Raw genomic sequence first — 17,807 nt, forward strand, 5'->3', positions numbered from 1 at the left:
AAGTCTATGATTGTGACAGACATTGTATCACCACGCTTTGAAGGAAATATTGGTCGCATTTTTCCAATTAACTGTGATCTGCTGAAAAGCAATGGCAAATAGCAAATCAACAATACGAACATGCATATCTACATTGTCCCAACTAGGGGATAAACTACCCAAGAAAAGTTGAGTGAGAGAAAAGGGAATACAAGTGTGGAAGATAACATTGACTTGAGCCCATACCTGTAGCCAAAAATCATGCACATGTTTACAAAGAAATAGCATATGAGGTAATGCAGCATTAGGAGAGCCACACGACCAGCAATTGTCTGAGGTACTGGGGAATCGCTTGTGTCGTGTGGAAGGAGTGTAAAGTAGTCTGTTATAAATAAAAAATAAGGATTGTGTCAAGGAAGATGCTCTAGAAGTTTTACGGATTTTTGTCCAAATTTTATCCCATAAAGATACCGGCCAGGTTATTCCAAGATCCAATTCCCACTGAGATTCAACCTTGGATTTAGGTCTGGGGAGCTCGTGTGTATGAAGGTGCTTATAAATAGAGGATGCTTTGGGAGTAGTACGCAAGATAGAGTGAAGTTGAGAAATGGGGGTGGACGAAGCAGGAGAGGGAGGAGAAACCGAGAGCCGCTTATAAACCTCCAAAACCGCAGTCTTGAGTAGAAGATACTTAGAGAGGAAGGATAAAGGCAAATCAAAGGAAGAACGAAGATCAGGAAAAGAGAGGAAGGTAGAACCAGAGAAGAGCTGCGAGATCCAAATCAATCCTCGGCTTCTCCAAGATTTCCAATAAAAGGGCTTGCAACCAATTAAGAAAAATGTATTATGCCAAATGGTAGAAGAAAGGAAATCAGTGACAGTTGTAGGGGGACCGGGTGTAGCAGACAGTAAAAGCTTAAGGGTGTCTTTATGAATAGAAGTAGGGAGCAATGAGGGTTTGCGGGAAAAAGCAAGATATTCTGCGAAAGAAAACGGAGAAAGGAGAGCGCGTTCAACCTTAGTCCATAGAGGACAAGGAGAAGCAGGATCTTGCAACCAGAGGGAAGCTTGGCATAACAAAAAGGCCTTCTGATAAGCAGGGAAGTCAGGGAAATTGACACCACCCTCAGAGGCGGGACGGATCAGTCTGGCAAGAGACATTCTGGGTTTTTTAGAATTCCATAAAAATGAAGATAACGTTGAGTTGACCTTTTTAAAGAATTTCAGTGGGATGGGTACAGGAATATTAGAAAGTGTATAAAGGATGATAGGGGAGAGCATCATTTTAATAGTGTCAAGACGACCCCACCAGGACAGGTATAAGGGATGCCACCTTACAGTGAGGTCAGCAATCTTTTGTGCGCATTTAGACATACATAAAGAGACAGTGTCCGAAACAGAGGGGGTGATATATAAACCCAGGTATTTGATATGGGAAGGACACCAAGTGAACTGAGAGTCGCTGAAGTCCTGTTTGAAAGTAAATTTGGTTAGGGGAAGGATCTCACATTTGTCATGGTTAAGTTTATACCCAGAAATAGAGGAGTAATTTCGGACTTCGTTCAGAAAAGCCGGAATAGATTCTGCAGGGTTAGAGAGAAAAAGTAAAATATCATCCGCATAAGCAGCAAGTTTAATGTGAGAATCTGCACTCTGAAAACCACGAATAGCAGGGTTTTGACGCAATTTGGACAGGAACGGCTCTAAAGCAAGGTTGAAAAGAAAGGGGGACAAAGGGCAACCCTGGCGAACGCCTCGACCTAAATCAAAATAAGAGGAGATTTGACCATTCGCAAAGACAGCAGCTCTGGGGTGAGAATATAACAGGGAAACTAAGGAAATAAATCTAGGGCCAAAACCAAACCAGGTAAGGGTGTGAAAGAGATAGCGCCATTCAACCAGATCGAACGCCTTTTCGGCGTCAAGGGCAATCGCTGCCAGTGAGTGTTGACAACGGGAGGACTTTGACAGGATATTGAATAAAAGTCTGGTGTTGTCTGTAATATGTCGGCCCTTGACAAACCCAGATTGTTCTTCACCTAGAAGATCGGGGAGAAGGTGATCTAATCGGATCGCTAGCGCTTTTGCGAAGAGTTTGTAGTCAATATTGACTAAGGATATGGGCCTGTAGTTTTTGCAATATTTTACATCTTTCCCAGGCTTAGGTATTAGGCAAATGTGGGCATCCGAAAAGGTCCCCGAAGAGGCGCCGCGATCAACAAAAGTGTGAAGAAGGGAATGAAGCCGTGGAATCAATAACTTAGAGAAATGGAGGTAAAATTCGACGGTAAAACCGTCAGGGCCAGGAGCTTTATTGGGTTTGAGATGTTGCAGTGCAGTGAACAATTCCTTTTGTGCGACGTCAGATTCTAAGGAGGAAAGATCAGGGGGAAAATTAGGTGGTGTGTGAATGGTGGAGAAAAAATTAGCAAGGGAGCTGGGAGAGGATTGAGTTTCAGATGTATATAAAGACTTATAAAAGCGTGAGAATTCAGCAAGAATATCTGCATCCGTGTGTTTCAAGGTGTCATCAAGGTCATAAACAGATTCAATATTTAACTTATTATGTTTGATCTTCAAATAATTAGCTAGGAGCTTCCCTGCTTTATTCCTTCCCCCATAGAATTTAGCAGAAGACTTCAGCAAGTACAGAGAGGCGTCCTCCGTGGACTTCTCATTGAATTTCATTTTGGCAGCAACAAGGGCATTCAAGCTGTAGGCAGAGTGAGATGTAAAGTAGGCATGTTCCAATTTCTTGATGTCAGAAAGGAGCTGTTTGGTGAAGCTACGCGCAGTCTTGCGTTTATCTGCCACATAACGAATAATAAAGTCACGTGCAGCTGCTTTAAAAGCATCCCAGATAATGTGATCAGGGAGGGCATCGTCTGTATTAATCAAAAAATATGAGTCAAAAAAGGAGGTAAAAGAGGTTGTAAACTTGGGATCGGCGAGGAGGGAGTTGTTAAATCGCCATCTTCTGGGGGCATCAATTTTAGGAAGTATGTCAACACTAGTAAGAACAGGGGCATGATCGGAAAGTAGTATTGGGCCTATCTCAGAGTGTAGAAGTGATTGAGCGAGGCTGTGTGAGACAAAGATGTAGTCAAGTCGTGACTGGGAATGGTGACAGGGAGAGTAAAAAGTGTACTCCCGTAACTTTGGATTACAAAGGCGCCAGGAGTCTACTAACTTATGCTGTGAAATAGCATGGTTAAACAACTTGTGAGGTCTATTAGGAATGTGGGGGGTCGTGGACGCCCTATCGACAAAGGGGTCTAGAGGTTGATTACAATCCCCTGCCAAAATAAAATTATGGTCCACAAATTTTGTTAAAAGTGGAGAGAAATCAGTCCAAAAAGAAGGTTCACCCGTTGTTGGGCCGTATACATTGAGCAGAGAAATTGGAACACCTCTGAGTGACAGCTTGGCATAAACCCATCGACCAGAGGTATCCGATTTGTGAGTAAGGATCTGAAAGGGGAGAGACTTGCGACATAGGATTGCCACACCATTTTGTTTGCCGTCACCCTGTGAATAGAATAGTTCACCCACCCATCCACGTTTAAGCTTAGCAGATTCTACATCAGTTAAATGCGTTTCCTGGATAAATGCAATATCAACATTCAATTTGGCTAGATGTGATAAAATCCGTTGACGCTTAATCGGAGAGTTGATACCCTTCACATTCCATGACAATATATTCAATGACATAACAGTTGCTTAATTTCAAAAAAGATGAAAACCAGAAACAATGAAAGAAAAACCCATGAAAAGGAGAAGAGACAAAGAGAAAGAAGAAAAACCAATAAAGACATGCTGAGATAAAGGCTCAAGAATAGAAAATCGACAATGTGAGCAATAGCATGGAGGAAAGAATGAAAGGCAACAGTGTCAAATTTAGCCAATGAATCTGAAGGTAAACGAGGAATAAGCATAGTCAAAAGAAACAAAACAAGAACCAGCTCGACAGAAGGAGAATGGAGAATACTTACAAGGGGTAACTTAGGGAGGATACAATCAGGAACAGAGACAAGCAAGGACGGACGTGAAGACGGGGAAGGGAGGTAGGGCCAACTGGAGAAGGCAGGCACTCGGGGTCAGTGAGACGTCCAACCGGAGGAACAGGCGGAACGCAGAACATTGATCTGTGAAGGAGGAATGGTAATAAGGTTAGACAACAACAGGAGACAAAGTCATGGGACAGGTGATGATTGGAATATAAAAAGGAACCACAACATGAATAACAAACGTTTCAATGAAAAGTAAGACCCAACAAGAGAAACATGCAAATTATAAGATCCATTACATGAGAAAAACCAGCGAACATAAGAGCGAGGACATCATAATACAACTTCGGCAATAAGTCATGTTGGGAGAGAAGAAGAAGGTCCAGAAAGCTCCATGTCAGCATGGCCGCAGGAATTCAGGAAGCTTCGAAGGCGCGCAGGCTCCTCATAGGTCGTAGTCTTATTGTTGTAGGCGACTTTGAACAAACAGGGATGGAAGAGACCGTATCTGGCACCAATGGAGCGGAGGTCCGGTCTCATGTCCAAGAAGGCCTTACGACGATTCGCAGTGGCTCTGGCATAATCCTGCGCAAAGAACAAAGTGGAGCCCGACCATGCAAGATGAGGAGAAGCTCTGGCAGCTGAGAGGACTTTCAGCAGATCTGTGTATTCCAAAAAATACATTATTACCCCTCTGGGCTTTACTGATGAGGCTGAAGAGGAGTTAGCTCGACCAAGTCTGTGGGCGCGTTGGATGTTTAGAGAAGTATCCTCGGGCAAGTGTAAAATCTTGGGGAGAAAAGACTTGAAGAAATTGACAGGATCGTTCCCCTCACAGCCCTTCACCAGGCCGTAAAGGCGGAGATTATTGTGCCTGTTGCGATTTTCCAAGTCCTCCACCTGCTTCTGGAGATACGAAATCTGCGTATGCATGTGGGTGACCTTGGCCGCAGAATCCTGAAGAGACGAGACATCACGCTCTACCAATGATACTCTTTCATCCAATGAGGCCCAGTTGTCAGTAAGGACTTGCAACTTTGCGTTGGTTTCTTCCATAAACGGGCGCAAGGCCCGTATCTCTGCAAGGATTAATTCCATCGAAATGACCGAGGAGGACTTGGGAGGCGAAGGCGGATCTTTTTTCAATCTCTTCGGCGTCGTCTTCGTTGAAGATTGTGAGGAGGATTCCATGTTTGACGACACTTCACCAAAAGGGAGAGACTGAGAGGCTTCTAAATGGGCTAATTCCGTAAAAAGCTTGGAATTTTTAATGTAGTTGCGCTTGCAGACTTTGCCAGAACAGTCAGCCATCGACACGTCTGTAAAATGCAGGAACACCAAGAGCACACATGCAAGCTGGGAGCAAAACAAGTAATATTAGCCAGGAGAAACGAATTGGGGACCTAAAATAGCTGCCTGATATGAGGTAAATAAAGGAAGTCCATTAGGGTCATAAAAGAGTCATTATAATCAATAAAAAGTCACCTGTATGAGCTGGTGCATAACAATTATGCCGCTGGGGGTGCTAGAAGCATTATAATGTCACCATAACAGCTGGGGGCCATTGCGCGATGAAACACGCTGCTGAGGAGAGTTCGAGCACGGCGAAAACAAATTGGCGGCCGCGGCCGAATCCGAGCCGCGGCCGAGATAAAAATGAGCAGCCAGACTCCTGCAAAGCCGCCTCGATGGCGAAAAGGCACTCAGGGCATGCCTGACAGCATCCCACGACGGGATCCTCCTTTTGAAACTCCTGAAAGGAGCGCAAACCGCCTGCACACTCCGATGCGGGCGGAGCTCCTACCTCGGCGCCGCCATCCTCGTCGGGCGCCTAGCCACGCCCCCCTCATTTTGTTTTTTTTTCCTAGTTTAATGTTTTAATTTATTTTAGAATAGTTTTTATATTTTAAATTATTATATATATATATATATATATATATATATATATATATATATATATATTATATTTTTATATAATTTTAAAGTTTTAAAATAAATTAAAGCTAATAGTTTAATAATTATATTAAAGTAAATATATATATATATATATATATTACCTACTGGCGGTCGCCAGTAGGTAGTTATAGTTAGGACCCCTTTTCCATAGGAAAACCTCAACATTCTATTTTGAATAACTTTGGCGCCGGTCGATGAATCCTCGCGAATTTCTCAAAATAGGTGGGGCGCTACGCTCCGCTCCTACCCTGAAAGTCTCGGGGGGATCCGTCAAGCGGGGGCTGAGATAAAAGGGGGGTCCCAAAACGCGTTTTTCCCATGCATTTTTCCGTAGGACCTTTAGAACGAGCTACAGCCCGAACGGCTGAACAGAATTACTCGAAATTTGGCAGAGAGGTAGTCCCTAGGTCAAGGAAGTGCCTTTTGTAGGTTTGGTGTAAATCTGTTCAGTAGATTCTGAGAAAATAGCCTTTAAATCAATATATATATCTGAGCCCGCTTACGGTACGCTTACCGTACGCTTACCGTAAGCGTACGGTGGCGTGCGCGAGCGCGATTCTGATTGGCTCTTAGATCTTAGTAAACATTCGAATCGGCCGAAACCAGGAAGCGGCGGCCGCCATTTTGTGTATTTCACTCAGAAAAAAAAGAGTGAAAACAAGAAAAGGGGGCAATGAGGAGAGTTACAGACCCCCTTACATTTGTGAGGGGGTCAAAGAAGGACTGTAAAGTACAAAGAAAACATTTATTGATTTTAAAAAAAATCACGGGGTACGCGTACGGTAAGCGTACGGTAGAAAAAAAAAAAAAAAAAAATGAAAATCAGATTTAAGTGTTTAGATATTAGGGGGCTCTAAAAAGAGCCGTTGTGTTTATGAAATGATTTTTTAGTGGTACCTACAAGTAACTACCGATGCAGAGTCTAAGGTTCAAGAGGAAGACTCTGTTCCCTTCATCAATGAAGTGCACACCATCTCCTCTATAAATGTCTTGCATGTCATAACGCAAGTTGTTGTGGTAAATGGCACCCATACCATAGTCACGGAGGAAAGCAGAAACAGATTTGTTGACGTGCTTTCTTGCTTTGTCATCGCACCGCGTGCCCACCGTGCGTGCACGGCACTAACTGCGTAAAGTGGGCGCGCGGTGCGCGAAGCGCTCCGCGTGCTCACTGTGCGCGCACGGAACGAACTGCGTTAAGTGGGCGCGCACGCCACGAATGGCGTAAAGTAACTTAGCATTTAAAAAACCGTACAAATTCACTGAAAAAACCATAGGTTTCACACACGTTATAGTTAGGAATTAGCATTTAAAAAATCTTGCAAATTCACTGAAAAAACCATAGGTTTCACACATGTTATAGTTAGCGGAAATTTTACTGATAAAAAACCAATGAAATTCCCCCGTTATAGTTAGTGCAGGCAACTATAACTCACGCGACCGCAATCTTCTGCTGATGACATATGTGTCTTTATGAAAAAAAAATATTTGTAATATATGTATAGCTAAAAATGTATGGAAGAAGACATGGGCAAATAAGTGTCTAAATACAGTATTAGCATCAGCAGAGGATTGCGGTCGCGTGAGTTATAGTTGCCTGCACTAACTATAACGGGGGAATTTCATTGGTTTTTTATCAGTAACATTTCTGCTAACTATAACATGTGTGAAACCTATGGTTTTTTCAGTGAATATATATATATATATATATATATATATATATATGTATACATAATTATGTTTGTGTGCTTATTTCACCGCTAACATTACCGTTTTGAACTAAAAACAAATATAGATATTCATCACTAATAGTTAGCAGAGCCCTGCACCCTCACCGTGCACTGCTTATGACCTAATTTATGACATCACTGATGACATCTCAAATCACATCATTGATTACATCACTGATGACATTACTGAGGACATGATCCAAGCTTCTTTTGTACACATTGCTCTTTAAATGGGTATACCATTAGAGCTATGAAAGAAAGTGCAAAATAGCTCAGAGTAATTTGAAGCGTCTTAACTGCTAACCCCATTGGTAAAGAGAGATTGTGTTATTTGCAACATTGACCCTATAGCATACATTTCATGGGTATCCGAATTCATGTTGGCTCTGAACCACAGATGAAAGGGTAACCTATCCTGCACACGGTGTACAATTGTTCAGGGAAAACCAAGGGGCATATTTACAAGCTGGCAATAAAAAAATTATCGCCGCTTTTGCGGCCGTTTTCGGCCGAAAAGCGGCGATAATTTTATCACCTAATTAGCAAGGCTACGCTAACGCGTGAAACCTTGCTTTAGCGTGGGGATTCCTAACGCCCAGCTTTGCATCTCTAATGAGATGCAACGTGGGCGTTCCTGACCTAACATGACAGAAGAAATGTCGCTAAGCGACATTTCTCCTATCATCAAGCCCCACGTTATGAAACATAGCGGCAGGAAAAGTAGCGATAACCCCTGTTATCGCTACTTTCCTTACGCCTGCTTCAGGACTGACTTAGCCATGATATCCTATGGAAGGTGGATATCATGGCTAAGTTTGTGAGTCCCTATCAGCAAGCTAACGCCACATTGCGTGAGATTATCGCTGGGTTTCCAGCGATAATCTCACGTTAGGCAGTTAGCGCTAGGATTTTTATCGCTGAGGAGATAAGCGTTGCTAATAGCACGCTATCTCAGCGATAAAAATCCACGTTACCCGGCGATAATTATCCTCACACTAAGGTGCCGATCACGATCCGGTAAAAAAATTCCCCGTACGACTCGTATCCGGTCTTTTTACCGTACGAATCGTACAAGTGCCGTACGAACTGGCAATCACGATTCGCATGGGAAAAAGACCATACGAATCGCATTGGGAATAATTCCCCACACGTCCTCGGGTCGGAAAAAGTGTCCGACACGTCCTCGTACGATTTACCGTACAAACGTGAAAAGCGAAGTCCGACCGGGGAATCACGATCCGTCCCGGGCGTCCGAATGTACAACCGTATGGTTAAAAGACCGTCCACACCGAACTCCTATAACAACCATGGAGACGTCCAAACAGGTGCCTGGTACGTGCCGTACCCCCCCCCCAGCCCCCGCATGTACGCGCCGTACCCCCCCCGCATGTACGCGCCGTACCCCCGCCAGCCCCCGCATGTACGCACCGTACCCCCCCAGCCCCCGCATGTACGTGGCGAACCCCCGTGTATGTACACCCGAGTACGTGTCGAACCCCCCCGTGTATGTACACCCGAGTACGTGTCGAACCCCCCCGTGTATGTACACCCGAGTACGTGTCGAACCCCCCGTGTATGTACACCCGAGTACGTTCGAGTCGTACCTCCACCCGTGTATGTACACCCGAGTACGTGTCGTACCCCCACCCGTGTATGTACACCCGAGTACGTGTCGAACCCCCCCGTGTATGTACACCCGAGTACGTTCGAGTCGTACCCCCACCCGTGTATGTACACCCGAGTACGTGTCGTACCCCCACCCGTGTATGTACACCCGAGTACGTGTCGAACCCCCCCGTGTATGTACACCCGAGTACGTGTCGAACCCCCCGTGTATGTACACCCGAGTACGTTCGAGTCGTACCCCCACCCGTGTATGTACACCCGAGTACGTGTCGAACCCCCCGTGTATGTACACCCGCATACCCCCAGCTACGCGCTGGGGGTACGCACCGTACATACACGGTTGGGGGTACGACTCGAACGTACTCGGGTGTACATACACGGGGGGTTCGACACGTACTCGGGTGTACATACACGGGGGGGTTCGACACGTACTCGGGTGTACATACACGGGGGGGTTCGACACGTACTCGGGTGTACATACACGGGGGGTTCGACACGTACATGCGGGGGCTGGGGGGGGTACGGCGCGTACATGCGGGGGCAGGGGGGGGTACGGCGCGTACATGCGGGGGCTGGGGGGGTACGGCACGTACATGCGGGGGCTGGGGGGGGGGGTACGGCGCTTACCGGGCCACCTACTCTGGTCGTTTCGCGCCGTACTTCGCATTTGCGGCACTTTTTGGGTGCTGTGAAAATATTGCCGTCCGGACTGCTGTCGGTTCGAATCGTAATTTCTGGGTCGTGAAACGCTGCCTAGAAGCGTCCCGACGTCACGTCGCAGCATTCCCGGATCACATTCGTATGCATATTTTCGTCGGTCGGTGTTTTTTACGATTCGTACGGAAATGGTGTTTCCGTGCGAATCGTAATTCCATGTTTGTAATGTTTTACAACCGGGTACGAGTCGGACGGAGAATACGCTCCGACCGACGGTTCGTACCCGGTTTTTACCGGATCGTAATCGGCACCAAAGAGCGCTGAGCGCTAATTATCGCCGGTTGTTGCTGATATGCCTCCTAGTTCCTCCAGATCCTGAAGCTCTGTTACATAACTAATGCCCTGCTTTACCTGTATCATACATTGAGAAAAGAAGTGAATAAAAGCAGAAAAGTGGGTAGAGTTAACACTGTTTACTCCATGGAGAGAGTTTACTCTGTATCACACTGTTTGCAGACAGTGAGACTCTCACGAGAAATACACCAAAGACTATTTAAAAAGTATCTGCTAAGAACAATGTCCACTCTATGCAAAACGTGTCTAAAGAGTGGCCATTCACTTAAAACAACAAAAGATCTGAGGGTACTAAATACCATACTACCTACAGCCTTCATGCTGTGGTGAAAACATTACAGAGAACCAGTGCTTAATTTGTAAAATATGAAATGCAGGTGCTCACATTTTTTTAAGAGGCCACATCCACTTCCCTGGTTCCACCCGGGGTCCACCCACTTCCTTCATTAAAAGACATCTCAGTTCCCCTTGAGACTAGTTGTACTATCAACCTTTTTATTATGCTTTGCACGCCCCCCACGCTCTGGTCAGTGAGCCTGCATTGCTTAAACAGGTGCCTCTCACAGGGACATGCTAAAAGTGTGAATACTCGCACGTGCTGCAAGCCTGCTGATCCTGTACAAGACACCAGTATGTTGTTATAATACATTAATAATATCCCATCCAATAGCATTCCCATGACAAGAATGTCTCTCCATTACTCTGGAGTGCCACGCAAACTTCAATCCACAACACCAGCCATGTTCCTCCCAATTCAAGAGGAATCATGTCTTTCATTAACCATGCTTTTTTGTCAAGCACAGTCCTCTCCTCTCTTTATCTGAAAATAAATTACATTTATTCCAAGCAGATTCTAACATAACAGTGCCTGTAACAATGCTAGCTACCGCAGGGCTGACTCACAGTATAAAAACAACAACAGGAAAATGCTGCTACCCAAAAAAATGTATACACTTGCACTTCTACACTGCTTTAAATTTCAAGTTAGAATGCCAGCAATAGAAGTCAGTGGGTTAGTGCCCAGTAGCAAAGATTTGAAACATGAGATTCTTTCATTCTACGCCTTAGTTTTAAGCACCGCTTGTTGCAGAAAGAATGACTGCCCCCTTGCACGCATCTTACGATTGTGGCTTCTTCCTGACTGCAGCAGGGAACGGGCTGCCCCATCTTAGCAAACGTAGTGAGACGAGACACCAGAAACGCAGGCTACACATTACAGAGACTGCATTTTAGTTTTAATTTACCTGAGCCTGCTGTGCAACACGTTGCTTGCTGCTTGCTGTTTCTGTTTTCTGTGTCCAATTAGTGCTGAGGCTGCGCAGTATGCTGGGGCGGGCCGCGGGCGAAAACAGTGATCATTGGTCCAAGTCAGGACCCACACTTGAGGATCTGACAAGGAGACACAGGGCAGGACTAATGACATATTTTTAAAGCGGTCATTGGTAGCACTTCTGTGATTGATTGAAGTGACCGGAAAGCTGAGGCAGGGACCCATGCGGTTTCTGACAGCATGTGTGTCTCATAATAGGGCAGGCATCTGCGACGTCAAATTTGATATATTTAAAGGAAAGTCCCGTGCAATATCAGCTCTTCGCCGCCACCGGGAACACCCGTGTTAACTCAGTGAGCAGGCAGCACCTAATATCGCGTGTAGACCCGGCCCTGACTAATAAGTGCCGGTACTAAGCACCAGAAAGCACCGGCACAAATTAAGCACTGCAGAGAACTCATCATCTGAAGCAAAACAAGCACATGTACATAGATTAGTACCTGGTGCTGTATTACAAATAGTTTGCCCCAGGGGCCCAATGGGCATGTGCGCCCCATTTTTGCACCTGGGTACCATGGTATCACTGAAGAGGCAACAGACCCTTGTGCAGCCCCATTTGTAATACTGAAAGCACTAGCACACATGTAGCACCAGATGCTATCTTCAGAGGGCATTCACACATTTAAATGTGACTATATGTCAAGAGTTGATAACTGAAAATGTCTTTTTAGTCCACTTTTTGTATGTCCACGGAAGAGTGACTCCTCCCAGTAGCCACAGTGGTAGTTTGCACAGAATAGAATATATGTAAGATTCCAGTTGGGAGGAAAAAACTAAGGATGGCAAAATTGTGTTATTGTATCTGTGAACTGACATGATATTCTATAGAACTGTAATGAAATGTATGCTGTTAAGGCTAAAAGTGATTTGCCAGTATGTCAGGTGACTTTTTCATGCAAGTGGCATCCCTGGGTAAAACAAGTTTCACAAGACATTGACAGGAGACTGATTTGAGCAAAAAATGTCTGTAGGCAATATGTTTTCTGCACAAACAAATCTCTTTCATGCAGAAATTATACAAGATTGCATAATAACGAAATTAAGTTAATTTCAGGAATTTTGAGTAACTAGGGGACTGATTACGATGGGGGGGGGGGGGAGACCGCCACCAACAGGATGTTGGTGGCAGTCTCCCGGCCATTGGAACAGGGATTTCCATCCGCCATATTATAATGGCTTCTGGACAGGTGGCGATCGGAAACTCCGACTGTCACGGTCCCCGATAGGCAGTCTGTATCCAGCCGTCTGTCGGACCTCCCTGAAGTCCCAGAATGGTGGCAGTGCCTGTCAGGCACTGCCGTAGGGATTACAATATCTCTTTCTGCCAGCCGTTCTATGGCGGTCAACCCACCGCAAAACTGCAGGCGGAAATAGATTTGGAGCCTGTAGCGGGCCCCAATAGCCCCCTCGGCCAGGGACAAAGGCACTGGGGGGCACCCATGGTGAGCCCCTACATATCTCTACACCATGTGGTAGGCACCGCATGGTGCCTGCCACGTAATGCAGAGATATGTGTGGGGTGTCTGTTTTGTCTTGTGGTGGGTGCTGCAGAGCGCAGCACCCGCCGCAATACAAAACATGGCCAATGCGACCACCACGGTGGCGGTTGCTTCAAATTTTGCCCTGTGGGACCGCCACCTTGTAGGCGGGCAGTCCCAAATATGACTCGATGGCAGGCGGACTGAAGTCCTTCCGCCATCGTAATGACCCCGTAAGATTTGAGAATTACATGAATTTCACCGACATAATTCAAATTTCTTCCAGGCCTATTAAAAACATAGCCAAAAATCTGGGAACAATTATGTTGCAAAGCATCTTCCTCTTGTGAATGACCCTTAATATAGTCTTCAAACAGGACCTGATATCACAGGTAAAGGCTCTAATACATCTAAAAATGGGAACCTCAGATAACATCCCATGGACACACTATCATCTTGGAAAAGGCTGCTTGTAGGGTTTGCCTATGCCCCTTTGCAGGAACTCATGGCATTCATTTCACAAATTAAGTAGCTGACGTTTGACATCCTTTGCACCATGCTGAATCACTTAATATAAGAAACCAATAAAGGGTTTGGCTATTAGGCAGCAAGGCCAAGCCAACTATAATCAAAAAACCATAAGAATGCCAATGCTGCTAGTACATCAAAATTCTTTTAGACGTGCATTGAAGAAAACAATGACACAACAACCGCCTATTCCGTTGGATTTAATCCCAATGTTTTTTTTTATCAATACATAAAAAAGATTTGAACACCACACAACATCTTTCACTTTTTAGTAAAACATATTTTTATCCTAACAAATAACGACAACACGTATGTATTTACATTCAAACCACACTTAAACAGACTCTCATAACCCCATGTATCCTAACTGATTCAAAACATCATTCACTCTCTCCATACACACACTTGTCAGACCTACATAAAACAATACCTCACAAATTTACAACATAAATGCCACAAGACAGCTTATTTCAATAGTATGCAAGGCCATCAACGCAAACGATTTTTCTAAATCAAAAACATATGCAATTTTGATCTTGGATTGGCCATAACAACAACGGTCTACGCGTTTCGAATCCCTCCAAGATTTGGGGGATTCTCATCAGGACCAAAACAGCTGGAAATCAAGAAGAAGAAATATCCTTGTCTTAGTAATTGACCTTAAGGACCCCTAACTCTGCAGACCTCATCTGTTCAAAAGCCCTTACCTCTACAGATGCTCAATGTTCAGCCGACCAAAGAGCGTATCAGTTTCTCCAAACTGTAGCGCCTAGAAAACAATCATTCCATCACAGTCTCATTCATTCAATTGTAAAGTCAGTGTGAAACCTCACTTATATACACGTAAATATGAAAATTATGAGTGTTTAACTTTTACTAACGGAAAATCAATAGTAGCAGGAAAACAGTTGCAGATAGAAATGGCTACAACATTGATGTAATTCGCAATATTCTGTTTGTTCAAAAATGGCAAGTACCTTGGGGCAGATCTATGTCGGAGATGCGCCACTTTTACGCCGCCGTTGCGTCACTTTTGTGACGCAGCGGCGGTGTAAACCCTGCGCCACGTTGCGCCATATTTACATTGTGACGCATCTATGGAGATGCGTCACGATGTAAAGCCCTGCGCCACGTAAAACCTGCGTCAGGTTTCACGTGGGCGTGTCGACATAGGGGGGGGCGTTCCGTCGCAGGAACGCCCCTGAAAAGTGACTCAGTCAAATCTATACGATTTGACTGAGTCACTTTCCCAACGCTGATGCGCCAAAACCCTGCGCCTGCTTGAAGCAGGCGTAAGGCTTGACGCACCATGTTAGGGATAGGGTTGGTTGGAACAGTGCTGGAGTTGCGTCGCGCTTGCGACGCAACTGAAGCACTGCGCCAACCTTACGCCATTGGATGCGTCACGCATCTGTTTATTCCTGCGCCATGATGCGCCGCATTATAAATGCGGCGCATCATGTGTGGCGCAAGGGTAAACTTGCGTGACGCATCATTCCTGGCGCATCCTTGCTGATTTGCAGGGATGCGCCAGGCAACATAAATCTGCCCCCTTGTTTGATGTCCGCTTTTCCGCTAGAAAAACGAATGTTGTAGCACCCGCGATGGCGTGGCAGTGTTTTACTATGAAAAAGAGGGGAGGGGGGCTACGTTACAAATGTAGCAATTTCACGTGGCTCCTAATATTGACATTTGGCACAACTAAATAACGTTTTCCGCCGAGCATATTTAACCGTAGTTTAAACTACCTTGTATTCTGTCTGTTGTCCGCTTGAAAATAATTGCGGAGATGCCAATGGCGTTCAGCGTCTTTCTGGAGAAGAACAGACGATATAATTCAATTAGCGCTTGTTGTTTTAAAAGACATGGCGATTATACAAGCTGCTTGCACCAAACTATTTCACGGAGTTGCAAAATTAGCGCGGTTCTTACCTCTAATTGCAATATCAAATTTGCAACCGGGTTGGTTTGTTTGGCAGTTCGCCTCCAAGTCGAATCTCTAGCGTTAAGAGGGCGGACCCTTTTCTGAACACGAGGGTGATTGCATCACTATCTCTGGAATTCTGGTAAATGTAGTTAGGTTGGCCTCACACAAAGGTTATTCGAATGCTTTACATGATTTGTTAATCCTGACGATTCATGCAGCAAATGACTTGCGCTAGACTGTGATAATATGTAGATATGAATATCGACTGTGCAGTTGACTCCTCGCAGTATTAGACTCTGTGTTGTTTATAAGTCGTGAAACATGTGGGCGACTCAATATTACTTATAGTTTGTACATTTCTGAAAGTTCATTTAGCCCATTGACGGCTGTATTAAATCTGATAGTTAGCATTGCTTCGCGTTTTGTTAATTTCACATCCAGATCTCCACCTCTAAGATCCTGTTTGACCTTTGAGATAACAGCCATTTTAAATCTTTTTCTGTATGTGTGTTTGTCTGCCAGTGGTTCACTAATGAAGCCGTTTGTACATTCTTTCGAATTCTAGATTTGTGCTGTGAGATTCTATTACGTACTTCCTGATTGGTCTTCTCTATTTATGATTTCATACACGGGCACAGAATCCCATACACAACATTCTTGGGCTTGCAATTTGAAAACGTCTCGTGCTTCCAATGAATTGCATTATGGGTGAACAAGTCGCCTTCCAATGTTGATTCACAACATATGCACGTTCCACATTTGTGGTGACCTTTCACTGAAGGGAGGCCCACATATTCACGAAGGGCGGCTGTTTTTAGTTTAGGAAGTGCTGCTCGCACTATCTCATTGGCGATGCTTTTATCCTTCTTGAAAGCAAAAAGTGGTGCTTCCATGAGCGTCTTATCAAGGTTTTTTCCAAATGCCAATTTTGATTGATGACCTTTTTTAGCCAATTAGACATTGGACAGTAAGTTGAAACGCACACAATCCTTTCTGAGCTTGTTCTTACATTTCTCTCAAGCAAAATTTCCCGTGGGGTCCCCCACACTCTCTTCATTGCTTTTTTTTAGAAGCTTTTTGGGATAACCCCTGTTTGCAAGTTTTCCCCTTAGGTTGTTGGCATGGAATGTATATTCATCTTTAAAGGCACAATTGCGCCTGATGCGCAAAATTGTCTGTAGGGCAAATTTTCTTTCAGACTCCGTGGGTGTTTGCTTGTGAAATGAAGGGCTTTATTTCTGTCAGTTTATTTCTTAAATAAAGTCGTGACCAGACGTCCTTCTGTTGCATATACTTCTACGTCCAGAAATGGCATTTTGTGAGTTGAGTGATTCATACTAAATTTCATGTCTGCTGTCCTGTTGTTTAACCATCCATGGAAGGAGTGTAGCTCTTCTTCTTTTCCTGTCCAAACCATAAAAATGTCATCGATGAATCGTACCCAACTTCTAATGTGTTGTGAGAAAGGGTTGTTATTGTGGACAAATTTGTCTTCATAGCTGGACATAAAAAGTGCTGCTAGCTCTGGGGCGAATGGGCAACCCATGGCTACTCCCTACGTTTGGTAGTAGAATTCATCATTAAAATTGCAGTAATTCTTTTTTAGAGCAAAACTTGCCAATTCCATTATGAATTCAGTTGGCATTTTCATTTGTTTGTCTCTGCTATCTAGAAAAGAAGATAACACGCCAGTACTTCATCTTGTGGTATTTGGGTATATAAAGATACCACACCTAAGGTCACTAAAAGAGGTTTATTTTCTTCAAAATTCATTGTTTCAAGTTTGTTAGTGAAATCTGTGGTATCCTGGAGGAACAATTTGACTTCCGCCATGAAAGGTTTTAAAAAATAATCAACAAATTTTGAAATAGGTTCCATTAGCGACTCGCAGCCCGAAATGATTGGTCTTCCTGGTGGGCAAGTTTCATATTTATGTACCTTAGGAAGTACGTACAAAATTGGTGTTCTTGGATGTTTGTTTTGTAGGTACTCGTATTCTTTTTTACCTAGAAATCCTTGATCGTATCCGATTTTTAAAATATTGAAAAGTTGTCCTTGTAATTCCCATGTGGGATCTTTAGAGATCTTCTTGTAGCATTCTCTATCACAAAGATGTTTATTTACTTCGGCTGTATACTGGGGAATACCCCAGACCACAATCGAACCGCTTTTATCGGCCTGTTTTATTGTTATTGTTGAATCATTCCTCAGATCAAAAAGAGCCTCCTTTTGGGG

The 17,807-nt window shown here is 44.4% G+C and overlaps 1 long non-coding RNA gene across 2 annotated transcripts in view; it reads right to left on the reverse strand.

Annotated features, from left to right (window-relative positions):
- The window catches only part of LOC146835412 (uncharacterized), a 36,374-nt gene extending 20,681 nt beyond the window's left edge, over positions 1–15,693 (reverse strand). Inside the window, exons 1-3 of one of the 2 annotated variants that reach the window (XR_014960436.1) lie at positions 15,578–15,693; positions 15,394–15,458; positions 3,972–4,124 (exon numbers count right to left, since the gene is read on the reverse strand). This is a non-coding gene — a long non-coding RNA (uncharacterized LOC146835412). The remainder of the gene's footprint in view (positions 1–3,971; positions 4,125–15,393; positions 15,459–15,577) is intronic. The other variant, XR_014960437.1, reaches the window with a different exon arrangement.
- Positions 15,694–17,807: the final 2,114 nt, after the last annotated feature.

Source organism: Triturus cristatus, chromosome 4_2, assembly GCF_964204655.1.
Source record: "Triturus cristatus chromosome 4_2, aTriCri1.1, whole genome shotgun sequence".
Lineage (NCBI taxonomy): Eukaryota > Metazoa > Chordata > Amphibia > Caudata > Salamandridae > Triturus > Triturus cristatus.